This window comes from Pseudopipra pipra, chromosome 19, assembly GCF_036250125.1.
Source record: "Pseudopipra pipra isolate bDixPip1 chromosome 19, bDixPip1.hap1, whole genome shotgun sequence".
NCBI classification, from domain to species: Eukaryota; Metazoa; Chordata; class Aves; order Passeriformes; family Pipridae; genus Pseudopipra; species Pseudopipra pipra.
Window position 1 is genome coordinate 641,812 of NC_087567.1, and position 14,359 is coordinate 656,170.

General features: G+C 45.9%; 2 long non-coding RNA genes across 3 annotated transcripts in view; one reads left to right on the top strand and one right to left on the bottom strand.

The window, feature by feature from the left end:
• Window positions 1–14,359, top strand: part of LOC135424399 (uncharacterized) — a 95,048-nt gene that overhangs the window by 29,374 nt on the left and 51,315 nt on the right. Inside the window, exons 5-8 of one of the 2 annotated variants that reach the window (XR_010435184.1) lie at window positions 5,842–6,654; window positions 7,456–8,724; window positions 9,442–9,552; window positions 11,703–11,870. This is a non-coding gene — a long non-coding RNA (uncharacterized LOC135424399). The remainder of the gene's footprint in view (window positions 1–5,841; window positions 6,655–7,455; window positions 8,725–9,441; window positions 9,553–11,702; window positions 11,871–14,359) is intronic. The other variant, XR_010435185.1, reaches the window with a different exon arrangement.
• LOC135424403 (uncharacterized) lies at window positions 11,230–12,456 on the bottom strand. Its single transcript, XR_010435197.1, has 3 exons — window positions 11,969–12,456; window positions 11,679–11,829; window positions 11,230–11,577 (listed from the first exon to the last, which is right to left on the bottom strand). It is a non-coding gene; the product is annotated as an uncharacterized LOC135424403 (long non-coding RNA).

Sequence of the window (14,359 nt, forward strand, 5' to 3'; positions counted from 1 at the left end):
AAGTGGGGGTTTTGTTTCCCCTTTTTCAATCAGTGGGAACTTCATCAGACAGCCATGACTTCTCAAGTGTGAGGGATAATGGCTTACAGGGGGATGCATCTTATCAGGGCAATCTCTCACCTCTTCTTCCTTGACTGTCCTTTCTGAGCAGTTTATAGCTGTCAGTCAGAGCATTCCAATCACACAATCCATCCCAACAAGTTTCTGTGGTAGCAATCAGGCCATAGTGCCCACCTGGGCAGTGGCAACCAGCTCCTTCTGTTTGTTTCCCACACTATGGCACTGGTAGAGAGGTGCTTCAGCTGGGCCACATCCCCTGTTAGAGGAGTTTGCCCTAATTTCTTTAGGACAATACACTGGTGTTTCCCTGTTTCTTGCTAAAGTCTCAGCAGCCCCTGGCTCTTCTCAAGTGATTTCAACTCCATTCTCTTCCCTTGCTAGATAGAGTTCAATATGTCATTAATGAAGATACCAAGTAGTATTGATTCCAGTATGAACCCCTGAGGGACACTACTAATTTCCACTTGGACATTGAGTCTTGGACTATAACTTCTTGGATGCAGCTATGCAGCCAATTCCTTATCCATCTAACAGTCCATCCATTGGTACCTCAGCTCTCCAATTTACTGGCAAGGATGTTGTGAGGGACCATATCAGAGGCCTCATAGAAGTCCAGGCTGATGACCTCAGTTGCTCTCCCTTGTCCATTAAAGCAGTCACTCCATCATAGAAGGCCACTAGATTAGTCAGGCACAATTGACTCTTCATGAAAGGAGTCAGAATTTTCTTAACAACCATTGTTCCTTCCATGAAGATGTTGGGAAAACCCTGTTCCTTACATCAAAGATCTCAAAGCCAGCAATGTCCAGGACACAATGAAGTACTGCCTGCTTCATGTCCAGCTGTTGGTTGATGTGAGCAACCATCCACAGGAACATCTTCTCAAACACAGCATTTGACAAAGGTGCACCTAAAGAAAAAGGAAAATGCACAAAGTTGCTGCACAGAGAAATATTAACAAATTTTAGATTTCTGAAGAGAAATGTATTCCTAGTATTTTACTATGTATTCCTGTATTTTACTTCCTCCATAGTTTGACCTTTGGTTACAAATTTATTCCCAACTTTAACTTGAGTATAACATAGGATCAGAGCAGCTCTGCTGAGTACAGACCCTTGCCAGCAACTGAAAGACAAGAGAGATAAATTAAAAATTGATCTTTGGACATGGACTGGAACTTGATCTTTGTGTGTGTATGTGTCAGAAATGGCCTTAATGTTCAAAATTCTTGATTGCAAATCTTTTGATCTAGTGTCACAATCAACACTGAATACAGAAAAGCTATGAAAGCCATGAAAGCCAATATTGGTATTTTTCTGAATGCAGTTATCAGTAAGAAAACCTTCCTTGAATATTTTAACACATTTATAAATGAGTTATTTTAATAACTTTCACTTTAAAAAGTCATTAAGATTACAACCAGACTTCTTAGTCACGGTCTAAGAAAGCTCTTATATTTCGATAGGCCATGGTCTGTACTGTCATTAGGAGAAGGATATACATGACAAAGCAAGGTCTAGAGCCTATGTATGAAACTAGGGACACATTGTCTTCTTAAAACTTGTCAAAACTCTCTGTGTGCCAAATGGTAAAATGCATGAAAATATCCCATCAAAAACAAACTGAAGGAGCACCATTTAGTAAGAGATGCCAGGGAGCAGAGAATCAGGTTCACAGATTCATGTACACTAAAAGAAACATTATTTAGTTTTCACATGATTAAGCAATAGCTTTTGTCCTGTCTGGGAAAAAAAAAATATTTCACAAAACTGATTTCTTTATTAAAAGGTTAGTTGCTAAGGATTTTCTGTGCCATGCACTTCTGCCTGGTCCTGCCATTGTTTCTGCTTGAACTTCAGGTTCCTGTAGTGCATGACAGCCCCTGTCAGCTTGTAGATGGCTGTTCCCTCATCAGCAGTGAAACCCAGGATGTCATGACACAATCTTGTCAAAGGTATGAAGTAAAAGCATTGCTGAAAAACCTTAACAATCTCATTTAAAATAATTTTTTTATAGCACTTGTATCTGTAGCCACCAGCTCCTCCTGGTCATCAATGATGACCTCCCCTTGACTCACATAGGATGGTGGTGATCATTAGGGTTGGTGGTGATGAAGAGGAAGAGTCAAGGCTTAGCTCTGCCAACCAGATGACAGAGGAAACTGGCATGGGCAAGGTGCTGCAGTGCTGACATTTCCCATGAAGAAGAGACTCAAGCATGCTAAAAATAGAGCATCTTGAGAAAGACATCAGGCAGCTGCCTCACTCTCTGCCAGTCCTTAAGATATAACTTCTCCTCCATCAGACACTGTGTTAGAAGGCAGAGAGGGAGAGGGAATACTTAGCAACATGTCACACTCTAAGTGAAAATATGTAGACATACACACAGATTCCAGCCTATGGCCAGGCAAAAATCTCACATTGGGTTTTAGATTTGTATTGTGAACTGGAGACTTGAGTTTATAACATTCCAGTGTGGAAGAAATTTCACATTCTGGAAGTGTGATACTTTCTTCATTACTTTTATCCATGAGTTTCAATGTGATCACTATGGAAGAAGCCCCATGGTCCTTGTTGAGGTGTCAGAACCTACTGCCAAAAATAAACCTAGGAAAAGAGTGACTAGATCTTCATATAGTGCTCATCCATTTTGTTTTACAACTTGAAAAAAGAGGATTGAAGAGGAACACTGCTGACTTCTTACATTTGGCTAAGAAGGCCTTTGCATCTTGTCTTACTATAAACAGGTTGCCCTCTGGCAGCCAGCAAATTCCACTATGGTAGAAAATAAAATGAGAGGTCCTATTTCCTCTTTCATTATGGTGCAACAGTCAAATTCTGTTCAGTTTATAATTTTTATATGCTCATCAACTACCTTTGGCAGTCTCATTAGTTTCCTGTTTTCACTAGTTTCCCAGGACCGTCCTAATAATTTCAGACGTCTTGGGGATATTTGTTGATCCACTGGGGCATTCACTCAGTGGGCAGTAGATGAAGAAGTCCTAGTTTATAGATTCATAAGAGAACCTTCACATCCCGCCTTGTATTGAGAAATTGTGACTCCTGAGTTTTGAGTTCTGTAACTTTTCCTGAAGATTGGCAGTTATGACACTTCTTTCATACTGACTGTATCTTTGGGGATAATTCATTCAAGTCAATAAGCATCAGTAGTTTCCAACATAACACTGATTATACTAATATGATGAACATGTCCTCTGATCTAGATTTTAAGATTTTACTGCTTCAGAATAGCGTGGCATGGGAAAGATGAAGGTAGAAAGAGATTCAGGGGGATAACAAGATGCATTGCAGAGTGAAATTGGGTGCAAATAAGTAAATTATTACTGCCACTAAATGAAGATTAAAAGCATGACTCCAAGTCATGCTTATTTCCCTAACAGCATGAAGCTCATAGGATAAAGCAAACAACCCCTGCTAGTGAGGCTGGAGAGAGCTCAGAGCCGCTCAGTTCTGCTCCAGCAGGAAACCTCCAGCTGTGGGTCGATGTTCTGGAGAGCAGGCTCAGGTGCCTACACAGATTGCAGCGTCTCCTGTGCCTGGGGCCACTTCAGCTCCTCCTCAGGTGATTGGGGTCCCTGATGGCCTGACCAGGAACTGAGAGGCACTCAGGGCCATTGGAGGCACCAGGAATATGCAGGATCTGCACAGATGTGCTGCTCCTCTGACAGACCACAGGCCTGCATAGGCTAAGCCCAGGTGCAGGTGGGAGAGCAGAGGAGCAGTGTGTGTGTGTCTGTCCCATCCTATGCCTGGGCAGGGAAAGGGCTCATGTCCCTCCAAGGACATGTCATGGTGGGTGAGGGCGAGAAGGATGAGAAACACATTCAATGGGGAAACTGAGAAGGGTTAGGGATAGGGAATGTAAAGAGAAGAAAAACAAATGAGTGAGTAAGGAGAGGCAGCAGAGAAAGAAGATGCGGTCATGTGGGTGCATTGTATACGAGAAGTTGATGCAGCAAATATTTGCTGGAATGGAAAGGGCTTGAACTAATCTCAGCTGTCACTCCTATAGGAATCCAGGAGACAAACTCATTCATTTCAAAATGGAGAGTTCTTTAATTGCTAACTAACACTTTTCTCTTTAACATTTCTTTTTCAGTCTCGAAGAGTAAAAGTTCCAATGGGAGCTGCATACTTTGGAGATGAAAGTTTAGAACTGTGATGAAATCCTGTCCCCTGTCATGCAGATTTGCAAGACTGCTGCAGTCCCACACTTCGGAGAGCAGTGTGTTCTGTGTTAGTGACATAGGAGTGTAGTGCAGGCTGTGCAGTCCCACCTGGGGAGACTTGTCCTGGCACTGCACCTCATTGCAACAAAGTAAAAAAACAGTTCAGGGCAATGAGAAATCCTTGTGTAGTGGGTTTCTGTGGCTGGGTTTTGGTAGCAGGGGGGCTACAAGGGTGGCTTCTGTTAGAAGCTGCTAGGAAGCTTCCCCTGTCCCATGGAGCCAATGCCAGCCGGCTCCAGGATGGACTTCCTACCACTGGCCAAGGCTGAGCCAACTAGGAGTGACAGTAACACCTCTGGGATAATATATTTAGGAACAGAAGGTTGTTGCGCAGAAAGAACTCCAGCCAGGGACGAGCGGAGTGAGAACATGGGAACAGCAATGCAGACCCCAAGGGCAGTGCAGAAGGAGGGGCAGGAGGTGCTCAAGGTGCCGGAGCTGTGCCCCTGTGGCCTGTGGTGCAGAGCAGGGTGGGGCAGCTGTGCCTCTGTGCCCATGGGGGAGCATCGAGGTGCAGAGACCCCCCTGCAGCCCATGGAGGAGCCCATGCTGGAGCAGCTGGATGCAGGAAGGTGGCTGTGACTCCGTGGAAGGCCCAGGATAGGGCAGGGTCCTGCTGGAGACCTGCAGGCTATGGAGAGGGAAGCCCAGGCCAGAACAGGTTTTTCCCAGGTAGGACTTGTGGCCCCTGTGGGGGACACAGTACAGCTCATCCCTCAAGGACTGACCCCATGGAGGAGTGACCCACCGGACAGCAGGTTGGGAAGAACTGCTGCCCGAAGGACGGACTCACCCTGGAGAGGTCCATCAAGGACTGTCTCCTGTGGGAGAGACCCCACGGGAGCAGGGGAAGGACTCCAACTCCTCTCCCTGAGCAGCGGCAGAAACAACAACTGACTGTAACTCCCATTCCCCATCGCCCTGCACTTCTGGCATTGGCATTTCTTTCATACTGCCTGTATCTTTGGGGATAATTCATTCAAGTCAATAAGCATCAGTGGTTTCCAACATAACACTGATTATACTTATATGATGAACATGTCCTCTGATCTAGGCCTTGAAATATTTTACTGCCTCAGAATAGCATGGCATGGGAAAGATGCAGGTAGAAAGAGACTCAGGGGAAAGAGATTGAAGAGGAGGGAGAACATGGAAGGAAGGAGGGGTGGGGGGAATGTGTTTTTAAGACTATTTTATTTCTCACTCTTTGGTTCTTATCCTGTTAGTAATGAATTTAAGTACTACCCCCAATTTGAGTCTGTTTTGCCCGTGAAGGTAATCAGCAAGTGACCTCTCCTAGCTGTTATCTCAACTCGTGAATCCTTAGCTGTTTTTTGTTTTTTTTTCTCTTCTCTGTCCAGTTGCAGAGGGAGAGTAAGAAAATGGCTTTAGTGGGTACCTGGTATCTGGCTAGGGTCAACCCACTACACTTTGCTAAAACTCTGTCTGTCTGTCTGTGTAATGTCATTTTGCACTGGCTTTCTGCATAATTTTCATATTTGAATTTTTTTTGTGACTCCCTCACTGAGAAGCTGAGGCCCAAGGGCTTTCTCCAGAGCAAATACAGCCAACAGTGATTTCTGACCTGAATATAAAGACACTCATTGTCCTACATGTATACGAACAGAATCCTGTTCAGATCATGTGTGTGAAAGGCTGTTGTCCACTTTGTGGGATTGAAAACATCAAGCACAAGTCATTCAGAAACATCTCATATGACCAACAGAGTAACACGACTTCCAGAAAAGCCTGCTGAAGGTGCAAGTGCCTCCTCCACTGAGCCACTCAGGCGCAGCTCTAGGGCTCCAAGCTGGATTCAAGTGTGATCTTGGGACATCTGTATCAAAGGAGACCTCTCCTGAATGTGTTCCTTGCAGGTGACAGCTGTCCCTAAGGACAACAAGCCTGCCTGGCTGGGTAGGAAGGTGTCAGATCCCGTGAGAGGAAGGAATGAAAAAGCTGAGGCAGAGCATATGAAAGGAAAAAAGGTCTTTTGCCTTCCTAGCTCTCTGCTCCCAACGAGTAGCCTCAGTTTGATTTAGGCCTGGTTTCTGCGGACACATGATAGAAATCCTGCATCCCTTCATCTTCTCATGGTGGACCTGAATGGCAGCTCTGAGAGAAGCAACGCCTGATAAGCCCTGACTTCCAAACAACACAGGGCACCACTGATTAGCAGCTCACAGTTCATTCCCTTCCCACTCCTCCAGAGAGTCATATTGGAGAAGAAGCTGTGTCTGGAAGGCCCGTGACACCACTGGACACCCGTATCTTGTGCTTATTTTATTCAGAAGTGCCCACTGCAGGGAACAGCTTGGTTTCCATAGCAGAAATGCACAGTAAATGTAAGTTCTGTGTCTAATACTGTTAAATTACTTTGCTAAGTCTGCTTGAAATATATACATGTTCTAATACAGACTTATTGTGTTGCCTAAAGATAGGGAGTCAAAAAACCTCACCAGGCTAATTTAGTAGAGATAAGATAATAGAGCAGGTCTTTAATAAGGCCTTCTGGCCAGGGGAGTACAAACAAGGCGTGCGTGCCCATGTCCAGGGGTTCCACGATTTATGGTCTGACCTGAGAACTACCCACCTGGGCATGCCTCCCTGGAAATTGAGTCCAAGGTCCTAAGACCCCTTTCTTCCTCATCTTCCTCTTCACAGCATGTCTTTGGAGCTTCTCCAAGGTTCCGGGCTTGAAGGTTGCTTTGACTATGATGGTATCTTGTTCTTCAGGCCTGGGGTGTAAATGTTCTTCAAGAGAAGGTGTTTACTACAGTTCTACCTTGAGAGGAGCCTAAACAAGCCTAAAGAATTTAGAAAATTCGATATAAAATGGGGAATAGGGTTTGGTGAGTGTTAATACAATTCGAAATTGTGATAGACTATATAGCTACATTAAAATCTACAAAAAGCTAAAAATCCTAAAAATTCAAAGGCATAATTGAAAACAACAATGGAGGTTTATCACCAAAATATTGCAAAAAATGATCTTTACTGATGCTTTTCATGTTTGTATGTTGCTTCTTTTCACAGAATTCTTCTGTAGACATGGTAACACAAATTTATGCCACTGGTTTTCTATCTTACCCCTTGTACTAAAACAACAATTAAACAGTAACTTTTCAATTTTTCTGATGTTTCAGATCACCTCTGACAGAACCTCTGCCAACCATAGAGCAGAAAGGACCTGGGGATCTGGAAGAAGAACCCAGTTAGGCCAACAGATACAGATGAGAGGTCTATGTCTGCCACTTTAAAAAAAAAAAAAATCGAGTAAAAAAGCATACAATGCAAAATTCTCCTTGACCTTTGTGTCCTTCTGGATGAGGTTCTTTTCTCTGGTATTGGTTTCAGCTGTGGAAGTTTTAGTTGTCTGGGTTTAGCAAGCTCTGCAAACCCTTCCGATCTGTTGGACAACCTTCTAGCTGATGCTTTTGAGATCTGGCTGTGTGTCTACTGCCTGCTATTCTGAGCAGTCTGCTGAAAGCCCCCATGTCCAGATCTCTTCCCAGTGCTTTACCACCCTTTCTGTGAAGAAATTCCTCCTAATGTCCAACCTGAACCTCCCCTGGCACAGCTTGAGGCTGTTTCCTCTCACCCTGTCCCTTGTTCCCTGGGAGCAGAGCCTGACTCCCCCCCCCACACACACCTCCCTCCTGTCAGGGAGTTGTAGAGCCAGAAAGTCTCCCCTGAGCCTCCTTTTCTCCCTGAGCCCCTCAGCTCCTTCAGCTGCTCCTGCTGCTCCAGTCGCTTCCCCAGCTCCATTCCCTTCTCTGGACACGCTCCTTTTAATTCATTCTCTCCCTTCTGGTTATAGCAATAGATCACTTTTAGTAGACTGAACCAAGAAAACAAAATTAATCCAAATGCTACATATACATTTCTTATTGTTGCCAAAATAGGTTATTATCACATATTTGGAAAACGGACAGGGTTACCAGAATAGATTATCTTCTGAATGTGAGTGCAGGAATAAGAGAAGGCTTTAACTGTAGGAATGAAATTATCAACATGCACCAGAAGGAGTTGCCTCATATGCTGAATTGCTCACAAAATGCAAAGATAAGCACCAAGTTTCTTGTTCATTTTTAAAGAAAGATGTTCAGCATTTTTTATTGCTTAATGTTAGTTTTACAGTAATTTTGAAGACAATTCCCAGTGGGATTTGCAGCTTGCAAATGCTATTCTCAGCTATGCTGTTAATATTTATAACACATGCCAAGAGGGATCTTTGTGCCTGTGGACCGATAAGGAATGTGTAGCCTCATACTGAAGATCCCTGGGTAAAACAAGACCTCTCAGGAATGCTGGCATGAGACAAGGAGAAATGCCAGAACACTAATTCTCTGGTGCAAAGCTTCTCATTCTGACACTTTAGCTAAGATGTGCCTAGGCACTGGATCCTGGAGATGGTAAGGATGATTTTCACATAAAAAGTTCTTTTTATTCTGTTGAAAGGTAGATGTTGTGTTGAATTCAATGAAATATGATGAGTACTTTCACTGTTCCTGGCATAATGTATTTAAACTGGGTAATGGTGGTTTATCTAGGTAAGATGTGTCCTTCAGAGACTTGAGCTATGAGTCTAGATGAGCAGTGCTAAAAAGGATGGACAGGAAATAAGTTGGGGATTATGTCTAGGGAAAAGCCAGTGTTAAGCCTAACAAATAAAGGACTGACTAACCTGGTTGAGCTAGTTACTGATTTGGCCACTGCAGAGACAGAACACGAGTGACCTTTGTGCCTGCGGCTGTTCAGAACCTCCTGTGTCTCAGGGTAGCTATGGATGGACTGAGGTGGCCTTGTGATCTGATCCTGTTCCTTCCTTCAGAGACTGATTTCTGCAATGCTTGATACAGTTATTATTTGATCTCACAGCAGGGAAAACAGATGTGCATTCTGAAGTTTTAACAATATATATTAAACTTAAGAATGTGTTTATTTTGCTCTGATGACACCTAAGTATCTGCCTCTGAGGAAAAGTAACAGTCTTCCAAAGTGAAGAGGGAGGGCAAAACTAGCTAGAGATTAGCGACAGTTAACTCACAGCACTGTTAGATTTAATGATGAACAGCTTTTGACTGTGCATGAGATTTCCATGGTTACTCAAATTCCTTCCATCTTGACAGCAAATGTCAGAGAAAGATACATGAGCAGTAGGTTCTGGACGAGGAGGTGACATTCAGGATGCCCTTTCCATCACATGCCAAAGCAGCTGAACAGCTTCAGTTACAGAACAGGTGAGTGGGGTGGACAGGCTCTGATGGCAATGGAAGGAGAAGGAAAAGGCAAAAGGAGTTGGAGAGTGGCATGGAAGGAGAAGAAATGAGAACAGCAGCATGAAATAAAATTAGCAGACACTTGATTGTCTCGTTTCTCTGTTGACTGCATTTGCAAGAGAAACAGGGGGAAGCTACACTGTGGAGATAGACTTGTTTAGATTTGCACAACTAACCTTTTGTTTCTCTAAGTGAGTGTTGCAATTATATAAAAAATGTTTACCTCCTTTCTTCAAAAACAAATACATCAGAACATTAAATTATGTGAGACATTCTCAAATGCAGAGAGTTTGCAGTATTTTGATACCACATTTTCCGTTGGTAATTACCATGTTCATTATTTACGTAGAAAAAACAGGATTCTCAAAATTTGCTTTAATTTTCAAGAATAATAGGATAACACCTCTTACTGAAGGATGGGATATATTTGTATTTATGCAAAATTACCCTATTTTAATAATAATCTAATCAGCTAAATGTGCAATGAGCACTTCATTGGTCACTGCCATGCCAGGTGGCACAGATCAGTCTCCTCAGCTCAATGACAAGTCCTTCCAGCCTGCCATGTATTCCTGGAGCAGGGAACTTTGTAGGCTCTGGGACCAGAGCCATCCCATGACCCCACACTGCTCTTGCACTCACACAGTAGCTAAGCTTGGACTTTACCTCTTTGGGCTCTGATTCCAAAACCTTGCTGTGTGCTGGGCTGTGTTCCTCCCAGCAGTCCCGTGCTGTCATGGTGGGGCTGGAGGGGTGTAAGAACACTATCATGAGAGCTGTGCAGCAAAGCTGAGGGGCCAGGTGAGTTCCTCCTTGACTGGGGTGTGATGGGGAGCTCACAGATGAACTGGTGAATCTGCCTTTAACAACAAAGTGTGTCTGAAATGTTTATGGCCATTTGTGCTGGCATACAGCATTTGTGTTCCAGAGATCCCCTGCCAATCCCTGCCATGTGGGTCAGAAGCTCTATTTGAGCCCAAAAACTGCATCTATTGTAAACTTTTCTCTGAGAGGCTTTTCTTTATGGCCATTATGGATCAACATTTTTTTCAGGACCTTTGCACTAGTACTGATCACATGACAGACAACTGTAAAAATAGTGCATCAATGCAAAGTCATCTCTGCCCCCCACACATAGCAAATAGTTACAAAACAAGAACAGTAAAACTTTAGTTTTTCATTGGTGTTCTACATGTGTTCTAATAAAGTAATATATTTGATTCTTAATAAAGCTGCACTGTAATTCCCTGGAGAATATGTAGGACCAGAATAATCTATCTAAAGATGACTTCAGGCAGAGCACAAATTGTCTGAAATGATTAGTTTAGACTGAAAATTTCAGCAAGTTGTAAGAATCCTAAAAAAAAACCCTGCAAAATAAAACATCCAGTAAGTGTGATATGAGTTTAAAATCCCAAGGAATATGATAATTTTCAAGTAAGGCATATAATATATTTAAGGTATTTATAATTTATGGTAGATATTTTAATAATTTTATTTTGTTCAAGATATATTGTCCAAAGTAAAGATGCTGTTTTTCTTATTCTCTTAGTTACCAATCCAATCTAGTGAGTTTTTCCTGCTACAGAAACATTCTAGGACTGCATAACATCCAAACACAAACACAAAACAAAAAAATTCCCTTGAAATATCAAAATAACCTTTTTTTTATTTTCAATGTTAAATTGTGATGGGTTACAACCTCCACTTCCTTTTCTTCTTAATTCAAGAGCCATAAGCCATCTAATGTAATCTTCCCAAAAGCACTTTCTTTCTCTTCATTCAATTTCCTTCTGAAAATCTGAGACAACTGCTCCAGTTTCCTAGAGTTACTTCTAATTCTGATGCCATTTTACCCTGCCAAAGGGCTTGGATGTCCCTGTCCCAAAAGCTCTCATGACCTTCACAAAGTCTGCTGCATAAGAACCATGTGGGTAATCACAGCTGGTAGTTGTGATAGTCAAGGTGGAGTCAAGAGGGCAGTTCCTGTGGCAGAAATATGGTGGTGGTTACCAAGTGTGGCACTGAATACCCCTGCTCTAAAAGGCAACAAAAATCATAGGACAGGGTGCCCATGTATTCTTTACCTGCCATTGTGTGTTTTATCCCAGAATCTGTTGCCCCTCGAGACCCAGGTCTCTGTCAGGCTCATGCTGGGACAGCCTCTTACTGTCTCGGTAGCTGCATCATGAAGGAAAAGTCACATTCTGGGCACAGAGTCCTCCTTGGAGAAGAGATCTGCAGAACCAACGACATGAAGCACAACTTGTTTAATTAAGGCAAGTATCTGTTCTTGGCCTTCCAAAGCCCCTCACTCCTGCAGCAGGGAGTAACTCACTGCCACATGCCAGGGCAGAAAGGAGAGGAAAGGCTTTACCTGGGTCAGTGGGAGGAAGGAGGTGACTGTCGGGCGCTGGAGCTGGAGGGCACTTCTGTGCCTGCAACCTCAGCTGCACAGACACTCCCAGATGGGACTGTGCCTTTTGGGACAAGAACAGCATCTTTGGGGGTGGGTGTTACCCATGCCCTTCCTCACCTGGGGTCTGCACGTGCTGCCATGGTGCAATGAGCACTGATTGTATGGAAAGCCTTTGAGCATTAATGCTTAGTGTCAAACAGGGAAATGCCACTGAAGCAAATCCTGTTGTCCCACACTTTCGTTTACATGACAGGTATACCCCAGGGACACACTGAATGTGCTCCCACTTCAGACTAGCATTCAGCTCTTGGGACTCGCATCCTCTACCCTGAAATCCCACTTAGCCTAGGTGCCTGGTCCTCAGCACTTGCTATTCTGCCCCACTGATCTCCCATTATGCTGCTCTACCCAGTAAGGGAGAGGCAGCCTGGGTTTCAGGTGTATGTGATTACCTGTTCATTTTGAGGTGCCCTACAGGTGGGAATGGCTTATCTGCACTTTAGGCTGCAAAGGCTTTCTCTGTTGCTCCTGCTGGTCCGAGCCCAGGAGGTGCTTGTCTGCAGCAGCTGGACCTTATCCTAGGAGGAGTGAGAGTGCTCCAAAGCCCTGGGCCTCTCCTCATACCTGCACTGTGAAGGTCCAGCCAGATCACGGGTGCCAAAAGAAGTGCTGCAGTCGCTCTCCTGAGGCTGCTCTGCAGAGTGTGCAGTGGAGGTGGCAGGGCCCTGATGCTGCGTGTTGTCCTTTTGACAGTCACACACTCCCAAGCAGCTGCATGGTTCCCTTTCTGGGCAGAGAGCCCAGTGCAGACCTGCACACTGACCAGTGTCTGCTTCTGTCACCTCAGGGTCTTTTCTTCCAGCATTGGTGAGTGGAACATTCCCAGATGTTCTTTGGCCCATCCCACCTGACTTTGTTCTGTCCCAGCGGGGAGCAGATGAAACCGGCTGAGCGCCCTGGCTGCCTTTGAACCCTTGTGCTGTGATTTGCTCCCAGTCCGTGGGCCCGGCAGTTGCAGCAGGTTTAAAGCCCCCCGGCTGAGTGAGGCCGAGCGGCTGCTGTGCAGAGGAGCAGCTGCCCAGAGGAGGGTCCCGCGATGGCTCCAGGCTGCCATCGCCTGGCAGTGGGGCCTGGAGCCGAGGGGGAGATCGGGGCTGCCCCGCTGAGCTCCCTGGGACTGACAGGGGCCGGGTGGGGCCGGGAGAGGCTCCCCCGGCTCCCCCCGGCAATAATTCCATCGTCTTTCTGCCAAGGATCCCTGAAGGAACTTGTCTGTCCTTCCGTGTCGGGTGACAAGGCCCAGGCTGAGGGTAAAGCTGATGGGGCCGAGGCCGCCAGAGCAGCAGCGCCAGGGCTGAGGCGACAGGCACAGCCCGGGTCCAGCTGATGGCCCTGGTCTGGGTGTGCTCTGTCCGGTGGCCCCGGGGCCGGAGCCGGCAGGGACGGGCTTTCCGGAGCTCTGCGGAGGGCCCGGGCAGTCGGGCTGCAGGTGGGGCTGGGTCTCCATGAGCACCGTGTCACGGCCACCAGCCTGGCCAGGGCTCCTCCTTCAGCCCAGATCCTGCCGTGGCCCTTGAGGGATCTCTCGGCTTCGGCCCTACAGCCTTCGCTCAGCGAGTCCTGGGAAAGTACAGCTTGAGCAAAGGGATATGACCCCTGCAGCGCTGCCGAACCTGGGAGCAAGCCCTGCCTCTGCCTTCTTCCTTCTTCCTCACTCAGGCTGGGACTCCAGGGTGGAGTCTGGAAAATGCTGCATTTTCAGAGCTACAGCCCAGCCCGCCTTTTCCATGGGTAGGTTTACAAGAGGGGGGATGCCCCCTCGACCCCAGTGAGCCCCAGCTGACTGCTGGAAGTACCTGGGCAGCTGCTGTGTTCCCTGTGGGACAGCACGTCCCAGGAGATAGGGGAGAGAACCCAGGTGCTGGGTTGGCACAGCACCGTTGCACGGGCTCCAAAGGGGCCACTCTGGATTCAGACTCTGAGCAGGGAGAGCACGCTCGGGCCGCAGTCTGACGTTTAACCTTTCAGCTGGGAATGGAGCTGTGCTGGAGCAAGTCTCCCTGGGGTAAGAATAGCATCTGCTGTCTTGGGACACAGCACAGTTGTCCAGCTCCTCCACGGCAGCACATGGCACTGAGACACAGAAGGCAGCCTACCCTCCCAGGAATGTCTCAGGCACTATTAGTGGAAGTGAATCATGCCCACAGACAGGCACGACCCTGAACAGGAGTCTTAGGAGAGCAGGGCTATTTTGGGCCTTTGTCACTGCAGAGGAAAGGAGACACATGATGTCTTCACGTAGCTGCCTGCTTCATTTTCAGCCACGTGTGAGAGCTGGAGAGATAGCAG